This window comes from Taeniopygia guttata, chromosome 5 (genome assembly GCF_048771995.1).
Source record: "Taeniopygia guttata chromosome 5, bTaeGut7.mat, whole genome shotgun sequence".
Classification (NCBI taxonomy): Eukaryota; Metazoa; Chordata; class Aves; order Passeriformes; family Estrildidae; genus Taeniopygia; species Taeniopygia guttata.
In genome coordinates this window covers 61,451,058-61,471,872 of record NC_133030.1, presented here as the reverse complement: position 1 = coordinate 61,471,872, position 20,815 = coordinate 61,451,058, and the positions used below count along the sequence as shown (strand labels likewise).

Sequence of the window (20,815 nt, the reverse complement as noted above, 5' to 3'; positions counted from 1 at the left end):
ATTTCCACTTCCTGTCAATTGCAGGGATTCATGGTTATAAATAGTATAAAAAATTTTAATGCAAATAAAGAGAGAGAGAAAATCTAGCATTGGTCTTTTTTTTTTTTTTTTTTTTCCTAGCTGGATTCAGTGAAGTGTTGAAACATGCAGGGCATTTGTTTCAGGCTTTGATAAGGATCTCTCACATTCTTATATAAAATGCTAAATTAACAATAATCAGCCCCCATGACTTACAGCCCTGCTCAGCACATAGCTTGCCTTTCTCTCGGGCTTCCTCTGAACCTGCAGATCTGAGGGCCTTTTCCCTGTGATCTGAGAAAGCAAAATTCCTGACAAAACTAATGACTTGGGGCTCCTGTGGAATTTTAAAACCTTTTCTTTTTCCCCATGAGTGGCTGCCTAATGTGAGTGGGATTTCAGTGGCTTTTAAAAAATCTACATTGTTTCTTCCCTGCAGTCAGGACATTCAGCACTGGCTGCTTGGCACAGTGGTGGCTCTCCAGTGAGGTTTTCCACCAGGTTTCTCAATCCACACAACTGAGATAATTTATTGCCTTACATTTTGGGTAATGGTATCTGACATGGGATGTTAAAGCATTTTCAGGTCCTTTATGTTGTGGTGTTGTGGCAAATCTGTAAGATGTGAAGGACCAGAGACATCTGAGCTGGTAGGAAGTGGAATATTCTCAGCTGAAATCCTTCAGGGCAAGCAGTGACCACCCAGCAAGGAAATCAACTCTGAATCCTGGAAGGAGGAAGAAGAGAAAGTTCTCAGTCATAGAATCAGAGAGTATCCTGTGTTGGAAGGGACACACAAAGATCATGAGTCTGACTGCTGGCCCTGCACAGACACCCCAAAAATCCCACTCTGTGCCTTAGAGTGTGTTCCAAACCTCCTGGAGCTCTGGCAGCCTTGGGGCTGTGCCCATTCCCTGGAGAGCCTGGGCAGTGCCCAGCACCTCTGGGGGAAGAACCTTTCCCTGATATCCAACATAAAGCTCCCCTGGCACAGCTCCAGCTGTTCCCTGAGGTCCTGTCACTGGTCACAGAGTGCAGAGATCGGTGCCTGTCCCTTCTCTAGCTGCAGCAGCTGGATTTGCACTCTCTGCTCTTCCATTGCAGCTCCACTCCTGGCAGGAGGGACAGCTCTCTCCCTCCAACGCCCTTCCCAGGCTCGTGGCTCCAATTTTTATCTATTGGCAGGACCCTCACCCACTGTGAAGCAGCAAATCCCATTCCTGGGAGGTCATGCTTTGCTTCTGATGCCAGCTGGAACACTACTGTGGACAAAAGCAGTTAAACATCTGCAGAATCTGCTGCTGCTGAGCCCTGCCACCACTGCTGGAATGAATATTAATATTAGGAAGATTTGGCCTTGCATTTCCACCTTGGAAGTGCAGGGTGGGGATGCTGCCTTTGGCTGGATCATGTGCTGCTCTCAGCAGCGGAGTGACCGGCCAGGATGTGCTGAGCCAGGGAAGCTCCGGGATGAAGCAGCAAAACGCTCCTGGCCACCTGATGGCCGGTCACCCATTCCAAGTGTCCGGCCACACACACCCCCTGGTCACCCCTCTGGGCTCTCACCTCCCAGGCGAGGGCACAGCTTCCATCAATCAGCATCCACCTCATGCCGCTGCCTTTGTTTGCTCCGGAGAGTTTGGGAATGCGGCGGGATTGCAGCTGAGTGCCAGGAGGGGATGCTGAGCTCTCCCGGCAGCGCCATGCAAATCTGTCTTTGATACCGAGTGCTGCGGAGCGGGTGATTTCTCAAAGATGCTGTGGGACAAACAAACAAATTGCTTGCTCTGAGCAACGGGGCCTGGAAGTCAAACCAGGCTCCTCATTGCCAGAGGTCAGAAGAAATGATGGGAGGGTGTGTGCAAAGCCCCGGGGTGATGCCAGCCTCTCTGCTGGGATAATTCCCTTCTGCGGCTGCAGCCGGACCCTGGGGATACCTGAGCAGCACCAGAACTTCCCCACAACCACCGCTGGCTCAGCAAAAACTCTGCATTTTCTTGTGTTTTTGTCCAACGAGTTTGGGATTCTGGGAAGCTGAGAGTTAATATCAGTCCCCCAGCGATGGAGCTGGACGGGTGCCCTCGGTGGCTTCTTGGGCTGTTTCGCTGTCCCCAAGTAGCTGACCGAGCAACATTTTCCATCCCCGTGGGTACCCACAGAGCCGTGGCCAGCCGCTGAGCTCCGGCAGGGGAAAGAAATCCGCCCTTTGAGCACTTTGAGAAGGATCCACGTCAGAGGGAAGAAGCACTTGGGGCTCTAAGAAGTCAGAGCTGAAAAAAATCCAGTTAATCTCCCTCCCTGCAGACTCCACAGTTTGCTGGGATGTCACTGAATAAGCCCCTGGTATGTCTGTGCTGCAGGCAGGGCTGCCGGGCAGTTTTAAGACATTTAAGGGAAATTGAGGGACAAGCCCTATAGGTCGTGAGGAGGTGTCTGGTCTCTTTCATGTCCTGGAGGAGGCTTTGGGGTGTGCTCTGTCTGCTTGCCTTGGGCCCCTGGAATCCCACACCTGTGCCAGCTCCGGGAAAGGGGGTGGAGAGGGAATGGTGGGAACTGGGGGGCTGGATGGGCGATCCCTGTGCCCGGTGAGTCTGGGCAGTGCGATCCCTGCCTGGGGAGAATGGTCCCCACACATCCCTGGGGAGACCTGCGTGTGGGAGGTTAATTCCCATGCTTGGGTGGGGTTGGCGTGGATGGACCTGTGGATGGACCTGTGTTCCCTGCGTGTGGGAAACCTGGATGAGAGGATCCCTACCTCGGGGAGGTCTGGGTGGGGGATCTCTGTCCGTGGGTGGGGTATGGTGGGGAGATCCCTGGGCATCCCTGTCTGGGGGAACTTGGGGTGGGTGATCCCTGGGAATCCCTGCTTGGTGGAAGTCTAGGTAGGCGATCCTCAGGAACAGGTGAGGGATTGCAGCATGGGGGAGCTGGGATTCCCGTGTGGGGGGAGCCTGGGTGGGGGATCCCTGGGGATCCTCGTGTGGGGAGAATCTTGGTAAAGGATCCCTGGGAATCCTTGTGTGGGGGGAGTCTTGGTGAAGGATCCCTGGGGATCCTCGTGTGGGGAGAGTCTCGGTGAGGGTTCCCGGGGATCTCTGTGTAAAGGAGTCTGGGTGGGGGATCCCTGGGGATCCTCGTGTGGGGAGAGTCTCGGTGGGTGATCCCTGGGGATCTCTTTGTGAGGGAGCTTGGATGGATGATCCCTGCGTGGGGAGAGTCTCGGTGGGTGATTCCCGGGGATGTCCCTGTGAGGGAGTCTGTGTGGGTGATTCCCGTGTGAGGGAGTCTGGGTGGGTGCTCCCTGCGTGGGGAAAGCCTGGTTGGGTGATTCCCGGGGATACCCGCGTGGTGTGGGCGAACCTCAGGACGAGGTGCGGGATCCCCACGTGTGGAGCTCGGGGGGCGATCCCCGAGCGCACGGGCGATGCACCCACCCCCGCGGCACAGCCGGGCGGGCGCTCCCCGCTGCCGGGGCTCCCCGTGCGGTGCCGGGCAGGGCCGGGCGGTGCCGGGGGCTCCCGGCCGGGGCGGTGCCGGTGCCTTTAACGCGCGGGGGGGCGGCCGCAGGCGCGGCGGACGTGCGGGGCCGCCTCCTCCCCTTCCTGCCGCCCGCGCCGCGCAGCACCGGCCGCTCCCGCTCCGTCCCCGCAGCCCCGGCCCGGCACGGCCCTGCCCTGCCCGCTGTCTTCTCGGTGAGTCCCGCCCGGGGGGCGCCGCGGGCCGCAGCGGGGCCGGGCCCTCCCGGCGTGGGGCGGCGGGCCCAGGCCGCGGCGGGCCCGGGGCTGCGGCCCGGCCGGGGGCGGCGGGGGGGTGGTCCGGGCGCGGCCCCGCGGCGGGGAGAGGCCGCTGCTGTGGGGCCGGTGGGGTTTGGGGGGCTCCGGTGCTTCCCGAGAGCATCTCCCCGGAGCCGGGTGGAGCGGGGCAAGCACGCCGTGTCCGCGGTGCTCCCGGGGCTGCCGCGTTAAGCCGCTCGCCGAGGGGCGGCTGGGCGAGATCTGACGGCCGAAATGGGATCTCGGAGCGTTCCCCGGGGCTGTCCGAGCCCCGGGTGAGGTTTGGCGAGAGGCGGCTGCTGCAGCGCCCGGGTGGCCGTGGGAGCTTTAATGAGCATTGCGCTTCATGACCGCGGTCTGGGCCGCCTTGGGTGCCCGTGCTGGGGTCAGATGCTCGCAAATGCTGCTTCCCCACCCTCGTAGGGGATGTTGTCAGTGGTGTTTCATTTGTACAGCCCCGGTACGGGTTGTGTGCAGCTCTGTTAACCCTGGAATTGTTCATGCCCCTGTCACCTCTCCTCTGCTCACGGCTGACTCCCTTCTTCCAGCATGCAAGTTATGGAGAAGGAATGAGGAGTTAAGGTGGGAAAGCTGCACCTTTTGTACCCGGCTGCCTTCAGTTGATGAAGTATTTTAATTGAGTACGTGGTTATTAAGAATAACGTAGCTTCGCTTCTTTTCTGCATTAGACAGTGACAAGTTCTGCTCTCCAGTGATGTGCATCCACCCGTGTGCTTTAGATTTGTCATTTTATGACCTTTTTTCCCCCACATCCCCACTAAGGCAGTGCTGTGTATTTTGAGGTCACTGTTAGAAAACCTCAAAGATATTTCTCACTTTGTGGAAGAGAGAGCTCACAGGAGCTGAGCTGATACCCTTCTGTAGCCTCTTTTCTGTTTAAAATTCTCCCTTTTTTCCCCGAGTTCCTTTAGTGTTTGTGTTGCTGCCTTTGCCCACTAACACAAATGACATTTAGTTGACATGACTATCCTATTTAACATGTCTTTACCTGTGACAAGGCAAAAATCTCTCGCTGGGCAGTCCGAACTGGTTGCTGCAAAAGTTGAGAAGGGATTCAGTTCCTATGTTCCAGCTCCTTTCAGATGTTTTTCCTTGCCTTTTCTCTCTGTGGATCACTATCATCCTCCTGTTTGGCTTGGGCTGGAAGTGTTTCTCTGCCTCGTGGACCTCTTGCCTGTAACTGCGCTGTAATTTCTGCCCGCGAACAGGCCATGCAACTCGCTTTACCACATATTTTTTCTCTTGCCTCATATGCTGATGCTGCTTTCTGCATACTGTGATTAAAATAACTTTCGTGTGTAACTGCAGCAGTGAAAGGTTGGGGATTGGAAAGAAACACTAATTCCCTGGTAGAGTTATTACCAAATACCTTTTTTGGTAGGTTTTTTTCTTTCCACCCCCTTTTCTAGCTGCTCTCAGGAAGATGCTTTCTGCTCTCAGAAATAGCAGCAGCAGGATCTGAAGGGCACAGTGAGATTTTGATTTTATCCTTTATCCCCTGTCACAGACCTGATGACTACTTTGTTTCTGAAACTCCTTGAAGAAAAGGGAAGGACTTACTCAAGCCTGTGTAAAGCTGTGGTGTTGCTTGGTTAGCTCTGTAACAGCTTTCATTTGCGTCATCTGCTTTTGCTGTTGGAGATTTGGTGGTTATGGCTTGAAAATGTCTAATCATTCTTGACCCTGGGTGCTGTAAACCTAGGGCTAAAAAAAAATCCCTTAGGAACTGGAATTCCCTGTGAATTTCAGAGGTGATGGCCAGGTCTGTGTTAAGCTACACCCGAGACCCTAAAGTGTGAGGACACAGGAGACAGGACATGTGTTTTATTTTAAGCATCAAACTCGGTTGCTCCTAATCCCTTCCTGTGCTGCTGCCAAGGCACCCACCTCTCACCATTGACTTTGTGAGGCTTCAGCTCCCAAGTTTAGTTCCCTGGTCATACCCCAGTGATGTGCCTGAGTAAATAGTGTGAGTGCCCCCTGTGCTGTCCTGCAGGGATGGGGAGGAAGCGGAAGGCAGAGTGGCAGGAGGCAATAATTCTTCATCCTGCTCTTCACTCCAAAAGCTGTGCCAGCAACCCAAATCAAGTTTAGTTTCCCTGTTTTTAGCACCCATCCACGCTGTGCATGCCTTTCATAACACAACTACTTCCAAGGTGAAACTTGATTGGTTTATTCTTTCTCCATCTCCACAGGAGAGCTGTTGGAGAACCTCCTTGAAGTCTCAAGCATTTGCTGAGTTTCCATCCTCACAGTGCTCGTGGCCTGCTTGTGTAATTTGGTTTTGGTTCTAGTGTTTCCATTTGGTTTAAATGATTGTTTTCCCTCCCTGATGTAATTAGAGCAGTCGGATCCCCTCTTGACCCCTTGTTTTCATAGGTTAAACAAGTCGAAGTCTTTAAGTCTCCTTGAGTTGTTGTCTTATTGATGTTCTCAGGATTTCCTTGTCAGCGACAACCTTTTGCCTTTACCCATCAGAGCCTTTTTAATATAAAGGGAATTTTATGCATCTGTGTTTAGCTCTTAAACTTCCTGCTCTGCATTAGCAAAGCAGCAGGATTGGGCTATTTTTAAAAATAGGAATATTTTGGAGGGGACTGATTGCTGCACGAAGCTCACAAACTTTTTGACATTCCTGGGGTGATTGTTTCAGGCTAATGAGACAAGGAGTTGCTGGGCTAAATCTGTCCCAGACAAATCACTTCTTGTTAATGATTGTGCATAAACTGTGGAGATGATAAATTGGAGAATTACCAGCCCATGACTCCTAGGAATCTGCTTCTCCTCTCATTGTTATACAAGATGTCCAAGCAAATAAAACACATGGGGACTTTAAAAAAAAAAAAAAAAAGTATTTATTTATGTTTTTAGAAATGTAAAAGCTTCTTCCTGTTCGCATGCCTGAACTACAGCTGGTGGCAGGAGAGAGGGTACTTGGGAGCTTTGAAAACTTCCTATTTCTTGCCAGAATGGAGCCTTTAAAGTATTTTCTTACAATGTGGACTCTCTGGCACTTTTTCCAGGCTGATGCCTGTGGTCTGCAGTTTGGGAATACATCTGTGCCTGCTGGCATGGGCACTGCCTCAGAGTCTGATTCCTGCTTTTTTTTTTTTTTTTTTTTTTTTTTTTTTTTTTGCCCCCATTTCCAGTGATTTCAGAGCAGGAGCAGCAGCCCTTTCATGGATAAGCACCGTGCATTGATCTGGACTCTGCTGCTTCCAGCTGAGGAATTGTTTTTTACCTGGTGGACGGAAGAAGCAGAGTGGATCCAGGTGCTGCTCTGAGATAATACCCAGGCATCTGTAATTCCTGCCATTCCTCTGCAAAGGGGTATTTTTCCCCTCTTTGTGGGAGAGCACCTGGGATGGAATCCCTGTGTGTGAACTTGTCCTCTCCTGGTCACTGCCGTGCCTGTGTACAGGACTGCTGCATCTAATTAGATTATATTAGAATGAATAAGTGAATCTCAATAAATGAGCTTACAGGGGCACTGCTGGGTCAGCTCAGTCCCTAAATATAGGTCCTGGGCAGAGGGCAGGCTTGGTGCAGGATCTCTCCATAAAGCAAAATTAAGCAGAGATCTCCTGGGAGTGCATAAATTCTGCTGCCTTGGCCATCTTGTCAGCCTGGATGCTCCAGTGTCTCAGTAAAAGAAATAACAAAGTCCACCCAAATATGAAGATTCTTTAATTGAAGCTTGGGTGTGGAGTTGGAAGGGGAAGTCATAGCAGTGGAAACTCTAATAATCTGAGGTGCTAAAGAATGCAAATCTTATGATCCTTTTTAATGCTTCCAATTTAACTAGAGGTGAGGGTTTTTTTAAAAGTCTCTTAGATACTGTAAAAAACAGGGAAAAAGAGGAATGGTGTCCAATACATTAAAACTCTGGAAACAATCTCTAACAAATAAAGAACATTATCTCCTTGCCACTCTGTGGTGCAGAGAAGTAGTTTGGGTGCTTCAAGCCTTGAGTTTTGCTGTGGAATGAGTGTGGGGTGGGAGGGAGAGGGACAGGAGCTGTAAGGTTTGTGGGGCAATCAAGAGTTACTTCTTTGCAGCTCTCCTCCTCCTCCTTCTCTGCAATGGTCTGTTTTTGTCTGTGCTTTGTGACCACCCTGCTTACCAAAATCCACAGCTGTAAATTGCTGTTACTGAAGAGAAGTAAAAGTAGTTTCTTCCCCTTTACTTCTCATGCAGGTTTATTTAGAGGAATGGCATTTTTTCTGTTTCAGATGAAAGCTCATCTTTGCTTGTGCATCACTGGAGCTGCATTGTAACTCGGAGAAAGTGTCTGTAAATCAGTCATGTAGACAAGCTACTCCTTTTTTTGTACTAATAATCCTTATTATAAATAGTGTTTACCTCTGCTTGCATTTACAGCTCTTTGCTCTCAGGTGTGCAGGATTTTCAGTGGTAATGAAACACAGGGAACAGCTCTTCTTGCAGGGTTTTTTTCTCTTTTTCCACTGGACACTCTTCCTTCTGGCTGATCCCTCTGCCTGGCTTCCTTGTCTGGATCTGCTCACAGCCAGGCAATCCTGCAAATCACTGCTCTGCTGGAGCTGCTGCATCACAGCTCCCCTGCTGCAGGAAGCATCTTTAAACCCTTTTATGCTGTGAAGTTGAGGAAATAGAGCAAAACTCCTGTTTTCCTTCAAGCTGCAGTTGAATGACTAATGGAGGAGCATCAGAGGAGGCTCTTTTTCTCTCAGAAGAGGTTTGTTGATGTTATCCAGCAAAACACAAAAGTTGTGATTTTGGGATTGCACCTATTAGTTGAATAGGTGACCTTCTCAGCCTGCCTGTCTGGTGTCCAGCTCGCCGAGCATGTGTTGAATGACCCAGGGAAAATCAAGCTGGAGTTCAGAATTACGTGGGTGTCAAAGGCTCTTAAAGCCTGGTATATTTATGCCTGTGATTCATGGTGCTTCCAAAAACAATCCAACTCTCATTCCTGCAGAGGGGAAGTACCTTCGCCCAGTGTTACCAACTTTTGCTTAGCTGCCAGGGCAGTATAAACTCAGCCTGAGTTATTTTGGGCTCCTTATTCTTTGGCTTCCAAATCCCACCCTGCAAGTTCTTGTAGAAGGAATGTTGGCTTAATTCTGTTTTACACTCTCCCTTATGGCCTGAAAACGGTAAGCAGGGTATTTTATTTCAGGGTTGTGACAAATTTTAGTACATCTCGTTCCTTTCTGTGGTGTGAAAAGGTGTCTTTTGTCTGCCTGCTACTACACAGGAAGGAAGTTGTTGAGTCTGGGAGATAAAAGCTTTATCTCCTCCCTGCAAGGGACAAGCTGCCCACTCCTAGGCTGGTACCACTCTACTCCGTCCTGCCTGTAGTAGGGCAGAGGGGAAAATTTTCATGGGAAAATGTGAGTGGACTCAGAATCTATTTGTCAGTGCGTAGCTGTCAAGGAAGATGATGACTAAGCTATTGCACAAGGTGCAGCTCTTCAGGGAACTTGCCAGGATTGGACTGGATCATGACTGACTCATAAGAGAGCCTATAATATCAGTCTGCTCCTAATTTCATTATTACTGGTTTGATCTGACCACTGGCCATGACTGCTTTTTGTTCCCAGGCAGTTTGCTGTGGGGTTTTAAGTTGGAAAGTCTACACTTGATGACAGCAAATTAAAAAGTCCAATTTCTTGGAGGAAGCGAATGGTTCCCAGGCCTTGGGTGAGAAGTGCTGCGTGGCAGGAGTGTTTAAGCTGATGTCTGGCTCACATGGGTGTTTCTCCATCAAGCACCTGCCCTGTGCCCTAGTTGCCAGGCTCTGGCATGACTTACCTGCCCATTTTACAGAAGGGAAAGCACAAGCCAAGCAGCTGCAGCTGAAGATGCCAGGAGGTCACCAGCTGAGCTGCTGGTGGTGCCTTTTTCTTGGTCCCATCTGTGACTTGAACCCCTGGCAGTCAGCTGGTGGGTGAGCTGCATTGTCAGATAGTGACAGGACAAGGGGGGATGGATTTCAACAAAGAGAGGAGATATTTAGATTAGATATTAGAAAGGAATTGTTCCTTTTGAGGGTGGTGAAGCACGGGTATAGGTTGCCCGGAGCAGCTATGGCTGTCCCTGGATCCCTGGAAGTGTTCCAGGCCAGATTGGACAGGGCTTGGAGGAACCTGGGAGGGTTGTTCCATGGCAGAGGGTTGGGATGGGATGATCTTTAAGCTCCCTTCCAACCCAAACTATTCTGTGATAGGATATGAAACTGCTTTCCTGCAGTAACCAGGACTGTTCCCATGTGCCCCTTTCTTTAGGGTCTCTTCTCTGGTGTGGGTGGGAGGCCAGGGTTAGGATTAGTGATGTTGATTCTTGCCTCCCAAACTGGTTTGAAAGGCTGCCTTGGTGTTTAGTGCTGTTTTGCCCTCTAAGTCATCACCTAATGTTGCTAGTGGACATCCCAGCTTGGCATTGCCTTTAATTCTGTGTGAGGACCTAAAAACAGGTACATGGAACCAGTTGTAGCATCTCTGCTGCTCCTCTCTGCTTCAGCTCCAAGTGTACCTGAGAGCATCACCATGGCTACAGCAGCTCATAGCCACTGGAGCTTTTCCAGGGCATTTTCAGATCTGGAAAGTGAGGTTTAGGGTGCTGTGCCAGGAAGAGCCCCTTCCACCAAGACTAGGTGGGAACTCTTGCCACCTTTAGCTTGCTGTTCTCCAGGGAGACTCTGTGTCTTGTCCTTGGAGCAGGCAGTGTCTGCACTTCTCAGGGGGTGTGGTGCTGGGAACTGGCAGAAAATGGAATTTACAAGTCAATTTTGTGTCTCCTGTCACACCTGCTGACCTTTGCTTGGTTCAACACCTGTTGGCAGCAGGTGTGGCTCCAGCTGTGATGGGAGGACAAAGAAATGAGCTGCTTTTTCTCTTCATGCTCCCTGGTTTTGTGTGGTGAAGCTCCATCAAGCTTTAAAACTTTTCCAAGCTCATGGAAAATTGTGCTGTGAAGGTTCCTCCCAACCCTGTCCCCAGCGTGGACGATGAGCAGCATTGTCCAGAAGAGAGGTGGAGGTGGTATCTCAAAGCCTTGGAAACCACCAAGCTGCCTGGATGATTTATGGAGGTGTTGTTAGGATTTTATTGGGTTCTCTGGGCTTTCCCACAGCAGCTTAATGGGAGTACTGACAGTTTTTCCTTGTTACCTTCAGCTAAGGTCACTTCCATATCTTCAGCCTGTGCTACACCACCACTAGGATTGGGTTGCATGCTAAATTTAGTGAACCTTTTTACAGCTTGGTTTGTGTATGTAAAACCAGAAGGTTTTTAGCAACTTTTAAGGGGTTTAGAGCCTTGTTCAAGATGCCCCACAAGGCCAGGCTTTTTTTGCACAGGTGGCAGCACCCCAGGCCAGGTGTGGGAGGGTTCTTCTCTGCCTCAGTGTACTTCCACACAGGGATTTGCTGAGGTGCAGAGCCCGTGGGTGGGAGGGAGGACTGTGGAGGCACAATTAGAACTTGCATAACATGGTATGCAGTCTGAGGCGTGTGAGAAGTGCTGGCGAAGGGGTTGAGTTTCAGGAGTTTTGAAGGCTTGTAAAAATTCTTGATCAGTTGTTTCCATTACAATCTTGCCTTCCCCCCCCCCCCCTTCCGAGTTTCTACCTCTCTTCCTATGCTGTTTGTGTGCCAAAAGAAGAATTTTTTGGCTTCAGGTTTGGTGTACCTATTTCTAAGTAGATTTTTTAATCCCCACTTGGCATTACAGGCTACTGGAGTGATAGTTTGAGATGTAACTTAAGTTGGAGGCACAGAGGTTTAGATCTGTGTGGTTGCAATGAAGTGTTCAATTTTTGCACACCAAAGGAGGAGCAGATTGTGGGGCAGCAAAGCAAAGGGAGTGAGAACCCAGAGAAGCGTGAGAGAAATGACCTCAATTACTCTGCATTTCTCTTGCTGAGCATTTTTAGGCCTTTTTAACAACCTGGCATGTTCTTGAGTTCAGCTCAGTGCTGGGCGGGTTGGGGCGGGTGTGTGTGCTTGTGTTAGGAGGCCGTTTTGGGGGCAGGACTCTGGGGTGTTGGCTTCTTGAACTCAAAAACTCTTCAAATATACATTTCACTGTATATTTCTTTATGAGACTCCTGCAGTTTTGGTCCTTGTGGTCACAAGTGGGAAGAACCAGGAAAACTTTAGAGATGTAATTTGAACATGCCTTTTGCAGGGTTCTTGTGGTGGTGTTGCCCAGCTCTCAAAAACTGCACTGTGTGTGGAGTTATGCAGTGAACTGGACTGTGGAACTGGGACCAGTAAGGAGGGTTCCAGCATCCCCTGGGCTGCTGCTGCTCAGAGGAACATCAGCAACCCTCAGCATCACTCACCTGGGGGACCAACAGCTGCACGAGGAAGGTGGTAAAAGAAAGCTCCTTCACTGTGTGGCTCAGGTGTGAGGAGCTGGAGCCTTTTCCCTGCTGCTGGAGGGGAGTCTAGTCCCCTCCTCTGGGTGTTTTAAGAGGCAAATATTGCCTCGGGGTCTGCTGAAACACTGTGCTGATTCCTGAGAACGTGTGACCTTCTTAAGCTGCCTGCAGGAGCCTAAAGGATGTGGGTGATGACACCAGCTGTGTATCATTTCTTCAGCTGTGAGTGCCTTCAGCAGACTGGTCCATGAAGCACAGAGGTTAACAAGGTGAAAAGAAGCCTTGTGCTGTTCAAAAACACATCTCCTTGTTGTGGAAGCTGAAAGGATGGCAACTCAATGGAGCTGTGGCCAGTGAAATTCTTGTAGTGCAGGAGGTGTTTTGGGTGGATGATGAGGTGAGCTCTTAGTGCTGCCCTTGATAAATGAGATATGTGCAGTGTCTCAAAGGAGAGCAGAGAAAGGCCTTGACACTTCACCTACCTCAGCAGGGAAATGACCACAGTTCAGCAGCAATTTAAAACTTCATGTTGTGCTTTTAAATAGAGTTAGAAGTTCCAGCCATGATGCATTTTGTGCTTTGAAATGCACTGGTGTAATGTGTATGGTGACAGTGCTGCAGGGATTGCTTCTAAAGCCTCTTTTGTACCTAAACCATTTTGAAACTTTGCTTCTAACAATATTAACACCACCATATTCTACAATGTCAGGAATCCATCTTGGATATAGAAGTCCTGTCTTTATGCTTGCATGATGCTGTGCTTTAGGATAAATGTTGAAGGACTGCTTTGCTATGGAGCAGCCAAACTAAGTCATATCTGCTGTGGAAGTTTGTTCAGCCTTCAGCTGGTGCAAAATTCTGCTGGAGTAGAAAGTCAAAATATCAGTGCTGTAGGAAGCCCCATCACCAGCAGGACCTTCTGTGGTCCAAGTTCAGTCCTGAGCATACCTCTAAACATTCTCTGTGTTCAGGGGGTTTGTAAGTAGAGCGTGAACAATGCTTTACTCTGGCAAATGATTTTAAATTTAATGCACAATTGAAATAAAATCTCACCCTCTTTGGAGGTGTCATTCCTAATGTGACTATGGATTAAAACTCATTGATTGCTACCAGCAAAAGAATGAAATAAAACACAGTGCCCCTGCTCCATGCAGAGGCTGCAGATTGACCATTACAGCACTGAGCACCTTCTTGGATTGAGGATTGAGAGCGTTTTCCCAATGTGCAGCCAAAATGCAGCCATGGCCCATTGCTGCCCATTTGTTCCCATGCCAGCATTGTCCTGTGGCTCCAGCCCCTCCCTCAAGGTGGGAGCAGAGGAAGCTGGGCAGGGTCCTGCTCCTTGGGTGCAGCTCAGGGCAGCAGAGCTGTTCCTGCACAGAGCAAGGGAGGGTAGCAAGTAATACCTGCTCAAGCCTGGCTGTTCAGATTTTCCAGCATTTTTGTGTCTTTCTGACCCTGTCTGTGGTATAGAGTATTAAAAGTAAGAATAGACCTGCTGATACAGTGCTTAGCAGGCTGCGTGGGCTGAAGAGGAGGCAATTCCAGCCTTGTAGTACTCCCTAAATTCTAGTTTGATAGTGTGCATGTTGGTGATAATTTCATTTATGATGCCTCTGTCAGCTTACAGGAACTTTGACTTCTCTGTGTTTAGTCTCTGTTCCTCCAGTCACCCAACCTAAACTGAAGCTGCCCTTTTAAAATCTTGGGGTTGAGAAACATACCCCTGACTTCTAAACTCTCGGCACATTTGAAAATTTATTATCACTCTGTCAACTTTAGTTGTTTAACTGGTGGATACTTTTTCCCCTGTATTCTTTTATTGTACTGTGTGTGGTGACAAAGAAAGATCCTCCCTGTTGATTCCTCTCTGTTTGCAGCTGAAGAATTACCAAGACTCAGTCTGATGATGGGGTGCAGCAATCTTGTTTCACTTGCTGCCTTCTGATGCTCTCATTTAGCTACATCTGTGCCACATTGACAGTAGTTTTCTCTTTAGAGACAACTGAAATCACTCAACTGCTTAGACATAATGTGTGCAATAAATAATGTCTTGAGACTCCAGGTAGTTAGAAGAAACCACATGAAAGCATCTAGATCTGATATAATTCACAATCACTGAAATTTTGATTTCTCTCTGAGCTAACAACTCTCCTCTGCCTTGCAGCTTGTTCCCAGCACAGCTCAATTTCATTTTCCTCTAGGAATTCAGATAGATGCGAGCATCCGTGTGCTGCTGGCTTCTCCTTTTGTCCATTGCTGTTTGACAATAGGATTGTCGAGTCACTGAGAGGTTAACAAAGCTTTTTTTTTTTTTTGTCAGTGGTCCAAGCTCTTTGTATAGCTGTGTGGAACAGCACACTGAACAGAAATAATGGGAAAATCTTGTTGCTGGAATGACTGGGGCTGTCATTTTGTGATACCAGGGTAAAGACCTGCTTAAGCTTCAAGCTTGTGGCTGTGTTATAGGGTGGCTGAGCACAAATCTCTCTGTAAGAACATTAAATATTAGTTTCTCTGTGTCCCCTTGCATCCAGCAGTGTTGGAGCAAGGGGAGGGAATCTGAACAATTACAGTTGCTTCCCATTTAGTATTTAGAATGGTTTTGTTAGGAGCCTTTTGGGGTTTGGCATTGGAAAAAGGGTGAATTGTAGCCCTTAATTATGAAGTGTGGGAACAATTGGAGCTGGACAGACAGGCAGCAGTCCAGCTCCTCTTCCTGAGTGAGCAAAGCTTTTGTGCTGTGCCATCCCACTGCACAAATGGCTGTGCCGGGCTGTTGCTGTGGATTGATTGGTTTTGATCCCATTTGGGAAGGGGTTTGGAAGCTCTAATTTTGGGTTTATAACAGTAGTCAGGCTCCTGCCCTGTTGCTCTGAGCAAGCCTGTTACCTGCCCCAAAGAACTTCCCATGGAGGGGGGGAGCGTGGGGTTAAAACCCAGTTGTTAAATCCAGTTGAACCCCATGGGTGCCTCCTGTCCAGGCTCTTGTTCCAGCAGAGCTCATGCTGAAAAATGAAAAATACAGAACTCCTCTTTGGGACACAACTTCACTTTTCTTATATTTTCTTTATGCTGAGCCTCTGTGGCTGCTGGTGTATGCATGGCCCTGCATTCTCCTGTTGAGAATGTTAAAAATACCAGCTACAATTTTCCCTTTCCACATACCAAAATATATTAATGTGCTGCTGCTTTGATTAGTCATTTCCTCTTCTTTTGTTCCTTTCGCAACAGGGTAAAGGACAGCGTGTGCACACTTGAGTAAAATCTTGTCTGGTTAAGAAGTCTGAAGCTAAATAGATTCTCTTAGGTTAATACCTGTCTTTGTTAGCAGAAAAATTCTGTTCTTATCCCTTCAATATGCATTCAAAAATAAGTCTGGATAAAGTCACTTTTATAATGTACAGACTAAGAATATCTTTGTGTGATTTATTTTTGTAGTGGAAAGAAACTCTAATATGAACAAGATTAATATTCTTAGATTAATTTAATATATTCTTGCAGGAAGACCTTTGGTGATACATTGCTGTAGGAAATTTTCCAAATTCATTTATTTTGAGGTTTCTTGTCTCTTTCCTGTGCCATCACCTTGGTGCACACATCCCTCCTTCCCTGAGCTCCTGTGAGACCTCATTCAGTGTGGGTGGAAATGTGGTGAAAGCAGCAATGTGACACTGTTGGCCTGTGCCTGTTTGGGGTAGTTCTGGCAGCCTCTGCACCCTCGGGGTGTGGGGGTACAAAGGTTAATAAATTCAACTTCCAGGGACCTGCTAAAGTTACTCTGAGCTACTTGCTTGCCCTTGAAGGCTGGATATTTTTTCCTTCACTGTTGCTGTGACAGCCTTAGTCAGAAATTGGGGAGAAAAGCTTTAGAACCAGGTGGTGTGGAGAGCTGCAGAACAAGTGGTAGGTTTAAAACTTTCTTGGTGTGTGGAGGAATTCCAGTGAATAAACTAAAAAGTTGCCTGGTGAGTATAGATAAGGGCAAAGTTGAGTAGAAATCTGGAGAAATGAGCAATAAATTAAGGCTGATCTCTTCTCAGTTATGTCCAAACTTTAGAAACACAACCCATAAACAACATGCCATCCTCTTTAGCAATCTGTCGTGGTTTTCCTGTCGCTGTGGCGCTGAGGGCGGCTGCTCTGCCCTGAATTCAGAGGCAGCACAGCTTGTGCCTGCCTGGGGAGGGAAAATTCTGCTGCTGGGGATGTGCAAGAAGAGGATTTTACCTCTCCTGGGATGCACAGCCAAGTAATACACTCGAGTTTTCTCCTTGACTCTTTGCAGCGCTTGTGTATAAAAATCTGGGTTGTTTTTTTGAATGAGCATTAGCCTCCCAGTACTCAGATGCCATTCATACTTTCACAGAATCTGCTAAGAGGAAAAAAAAAAAAAAAGCTGGACCAAAGGCCTTTGCTTCTTTTGTTTCTGTCTCCTCTTCTTTTACATTTATTTTTAAAAATATTAACAATAATGAATAATACAGGAATGTATATTAATATAGTTATATTTGCTGTATACACTGGGAAGGGGAAAATGTTTCATTCCAGCTGTTTTCTTTTTGTTGATTGCTGTGAAGGTATGAGAGGAATTTGAGTACTGAGAAGCTACTGCTCATACCTGCTTTCCTCTGTTACAGAATCATGGAATGATTCGGGTTTGGAAGGGACTTTAAAAACCATCTGATTTCCACCCCATGCCATGGGCAGGGACACCTTGCACTAAACCAGGCTGCTCCAAGCTCCATCCAAACTGTATTTGAACACTTCAGGAATGGGGCAGCTACAGCTTCTGTGGGTAACCTGTGCCAGGGCCTCACCACCCTCACAGCCAGGAATTTCCTTCCACACTTGGAGTTGGATGTAAGGAGATGAAAGGGATGTAGCAGCCCTAAATTTATCAGATGACCTTAATTTTTTTTTGTTTTGTTTTGTTTTACTTGGAATTTGGGGCTCTGCCTCATTTATGACCAGGGGGTGGTCAAGTGCATCATTCCCATGGGTGCTTCAGACCTTGTTTTAATTGAGTTAAAGCAATAAAGCATGGCAGGGGTAGGTGCAGAATGAACACACTTACAGTAATGCAACTTCTTCCTGCGTCAGAAAGGGATTAAGCTGTGTTAGAGTGAGTAAACCCAGCTGGGCTCAGGCCTGGATTGTGCTTGCCCTGGCTTTTTAGGGACTGGTAGCTGCTCCCTGAGGCTTTCTGTGGGTCCAAGGTGAAGATTATCTTGTGAATGTCTGTTTATACACTAGACCACAACAGCTGTCTTAAGGCCTTTGTTGAGGTGCACAGCACTTTAAAGCTGTGTAAGTGGCTTTTGTATGTGGTAAAGCTGAGCTGCTGTGGAGTGTCACAGCAACCTGGATTGTACAACCCCCTGAGAACTTCCCAGACAGCTAATTAGAATAAAAACAGGTGTGGCCTGGTCCCTCCCTTCTATCCAGGTGCTGGGCAGAAGCAGATTTCAGGTGTGGTTGTGTGTGTTTAATGGTTTTGCCTGTCTGACCCAGGAGTCCTGGCTCAAATCTGTACCAGCTTTGTGCTTTTGGATGGGCTCATGTTGCAGGAGATCCCTTGATGCTCAAAAACTACACGACAGATGGAACTGCTGCTCAGACAGGGAACCTAAGCTCAGCTTTGGCCATAAGTCTGCTAGATTTGGCTCTTATTTGTAGTATTATTTTGAGAAAATTCTGTGATCTTTTTATGTGCCTTCCTATTTTGAGAAATATCACTTCCCAGTTCCCTGTGCACGGAAGCAGGTGGTGATTAAAGAGCCAATGTCTGATCTGCTCCCTGCCTTCATGGAGAGCAGGGAAAGGGGAAATGCTTACCCAAAAGCCTGAGCTGGCTGCTTGGGTGTTTAAATGCCTCTCAAATAGTTCATGGTGGTGTGGGCAGAGCGTGTCTGTACATGAATGTGTGAAGGAAGGAGTTGGGGGAGCCTCAGGGACTCCTTGGAAGTAGCAATGGGAAGATGCAGACTTGCTGAGTAATTCCTGCTGGAAGAAAGAAACCTTTGATTCTTTTACAAGCACTTTGGAAAAAGGTAGTGTAAAGATAATTTGTTATCTTCTGACTCTGGAGATAATAGGGGTGTGTTGGCTGCTAGTGATTTAAAGGGGAAACTTGCAGTTTCTGGAGTCTGGTGGAGCCAAGGACATTTTTTGCTGGTCCTGACGCACGCTGGCTTTTATCCCAAGTGACATCCCCTCACAAATACTGCAAGAAATGTTTTGTTTTCCTAAGACTTTCCCGTGCTGAGCCATATAGACTCATTTAGGTTGGAAGAGCTCTGTAAGATTAAGTCTAACCATTCCCTTAGCACTGCCACCATTAATCCATGTCCCCAAGTGCCACATCCACACGATTTTTAAATCTCTCCAGGGATGGGGACTCCACCCCTGCCCTTGGCAGCCTGTGCCAGTACCTGACCACCCTTTCAATGAAGAAATTTCCCCTAATATCCAATCTAAACTTCCTCTGGTGCAACTTGAGGCTGTTTCCTCTTGTCCTGTCCCTTGTTCTGTGGGAGCAAAGCCTGAGCCCCCCTGGCTGCACCCTCCTGTCAGCAGGGAATTGTGGAGAGTGAGAAGGTTCCCCCCGAATTTCCTTTTCTCCCTCAGCTGTCCCTGGTGCTCCAGACCATTCCCCAGATCTCTTCCCTTTTCTGGACAAGCTCCAGCTCCTCAACATCTTTATTTTCACAGGGACCCAAAACTGCCGCTGTGACCGAAGGTGCTGCAGCAGCGCCCAGCGCTGGGGACGCTGCCATCAGTGTATTTGTGCCCATGCTCGGTGAGCCCAGTGGGGTGCTGCTGCTGTGCCAGGCTCTGTGCAGTTTGGGATACCTGTGTGAGGAATTTGGAGCGTGGTTTTCCCCGCTCTGTGCCCACAGCAGGTGCTTGCTCCACTTTCACTGGTGTTAATTCCACTTCTGGGCTTTATCCTCCAGCCCAGGTGCTTTCAGGGCGTCAGCTGCCTCCTGGTGAATCCCTGCCCTGCCTTATCTTGTAGGAACTTGCCCGAGCAGCCAGGCTGTGGTGGAAACCTCTTGTGGGAGGTACCTGGGTGCTCGGCACTGGGACAAGATCAAGGACATCTGCTGGTGCTGGTGGCGAGGGGATGCAGCCGTATTGCGCTCCCGGCTTCCTCTCGGCACTGCTGCTGCTGCATTTTGGCAGGTGTTGGCTCTGAAGCTGTATTAAAAAAAAAAACAAACCTCTGAAAGTAAAGGCTTTTGTTGAAGCAAAGCTATTCTTTCTGGAATTTAATAAAGAGCTTGTCTGTGTTAACTAACATCAAGCGACTGAGAGCAGACAGAGCCCAACAGATGGTACAAACAGCGGCATGTTTGGAATGGAAAATATTTACCTAGAGGGTATTTGAAGCACTGAGCTTGTGCTCTGCAAATGGCTTAATTGTATCAGTGAAATAAAGTGGAGAGCAAGATTTATTGACAAGTTTTGCTCTTGCTGTCAGCACCTTGGAGGGGGTGTCAAGCACTGTTGAGCTTCCCTTGAACAGGTCTCCTTCCTGAGAAGAGTAGTTTTAACACCTGAAATGGCTCAGTTGGTGTTTTTGAGTGTCTACAGCTTTCTCCTGTGGCTGCACAAATCATGCTGTCAGGGCAAGTGTTGAAATGAAAAATTCAGAGCTTGAAATGCTGTTTGTTATGCTTCTCCCCCAGTCTTGGGTTTGGGAGGATTGGTGTAAATAGAGCATGGAAATAAGAGATATAAAACTATATTCTTTAAAAAGAATCCAAATATGTAAGTTAAATTTTACCCTGAGTAATGTGGACGCCACAATATAAGGTTAGAAAGGTATTGGAGAGTACCCAGGGGCCATGGAAGTGGTGAAGGGTCTAGAGGGGAAGCCATGAGAGGAGTGGCCGAGGTCACTTGGCTTGTTCAGCCTGGAGGGGATGAACTTGAGGACAGACTTGATCCTGGCGTGCAGCTTCCTCACAAGGGGAAGTGGAGGGGCAGATGCTGATCTCGTCTTCCTGAGCAGCAATAGGACCTGAGGGAACGGCTGGAGCTGTGCCAGGGGAGGTTGAGGTTGGATATAAGGAAATTTTCTTCCCCCAGAGGGTGCTGAGCACTGCCCAGGCTCCCCAGGGAATGGGCACAGCCCCGAGGCTGCCAGAGCTCCAGGAGTGTTTGGAACACACTCTAAGGCACAGAGTGGGATTTTTGGGGTGTCTGTGCAGGGCCAGGATTTAAACTCTGATCCTTGTGGGTCCAACTTCCAACACAGGATATTCTATGACTCTGTTCTGTAATTTTCTGATTTGCCACTGGGATCAAAACTCACAGGTCCATTTAGACCTTCAGCTTTTTTGGCAGCTCAGTGCCTCGTGCATGACTTTAAACTGTGCCATTTTAAAAGTGACCTGTGAGAAGATTGTGTGTGATCTTGCTGAAAGCTCTGCCTTTTCTTTACATGGGTGTCAGGTGAGGTTTAGGTGCACTCCCTTAATTCTCCTGTGAAAAAACTGCTGGGGTGCAGTCAGCTCCTTGCTGGTGTTCTCTGCTCTGGGTGTTTTTGGGAGTGCTGAGGACTGCAGGGGCTCCTTCCTTCCCACTGTGGCTCACTTGCTGAAGTTAGCCCGGTGCTAATGCACTCA

The 20,815-nt window shown here is 48.4% G+C and overlaps 1 protein-coding gene and 1 long non-coding RNA gene across 14 annotated transcripts in view; one reads left to right on the top strand and one right to left on the bottom strand.

The window, feature by feature from the left end:
* Window positions 1-520: 520 nt before the first annotated feature.
* On the bottom strand, window positions 521-5,207 carry LOC115495633 (uncharacterized). The gene is made up of 3 exons (XR_003960950.4): window positions 4,801-5,207; window positions 1,585-1,776; window positions 521-745 (listed from the first exon to the last, which is right to left on the bottom strand). It is a non-coding gene; the product is annotated as an uncharacterized lncRNA (long non-coding RNA).
* The window catches only part of KTN1 (kinectin 1), a 77,006-nt gene continuing 59,624 nt past the window's right edge, over window positions 3,434-20,815 (top strand). For 3 of the 13 annotated variants that reach the window (XM_041716357.2, XM_041716359.2, XM_041716358.2), the window contains exon 1: window positions 3,438-3,710. The gene's annotated coding sequence lies outside the window, so the exon portion shown is untranslated. Of the gene's footprint in view, window positions 3,711-18,080; window positions 18,233-20,815 lie in introns of those variants that run through there. The other 10 variants (XM_072930555.1, XM_030275227.4, XM_032748915.3 and 7 more) reach the window with 7 other exon arrangements.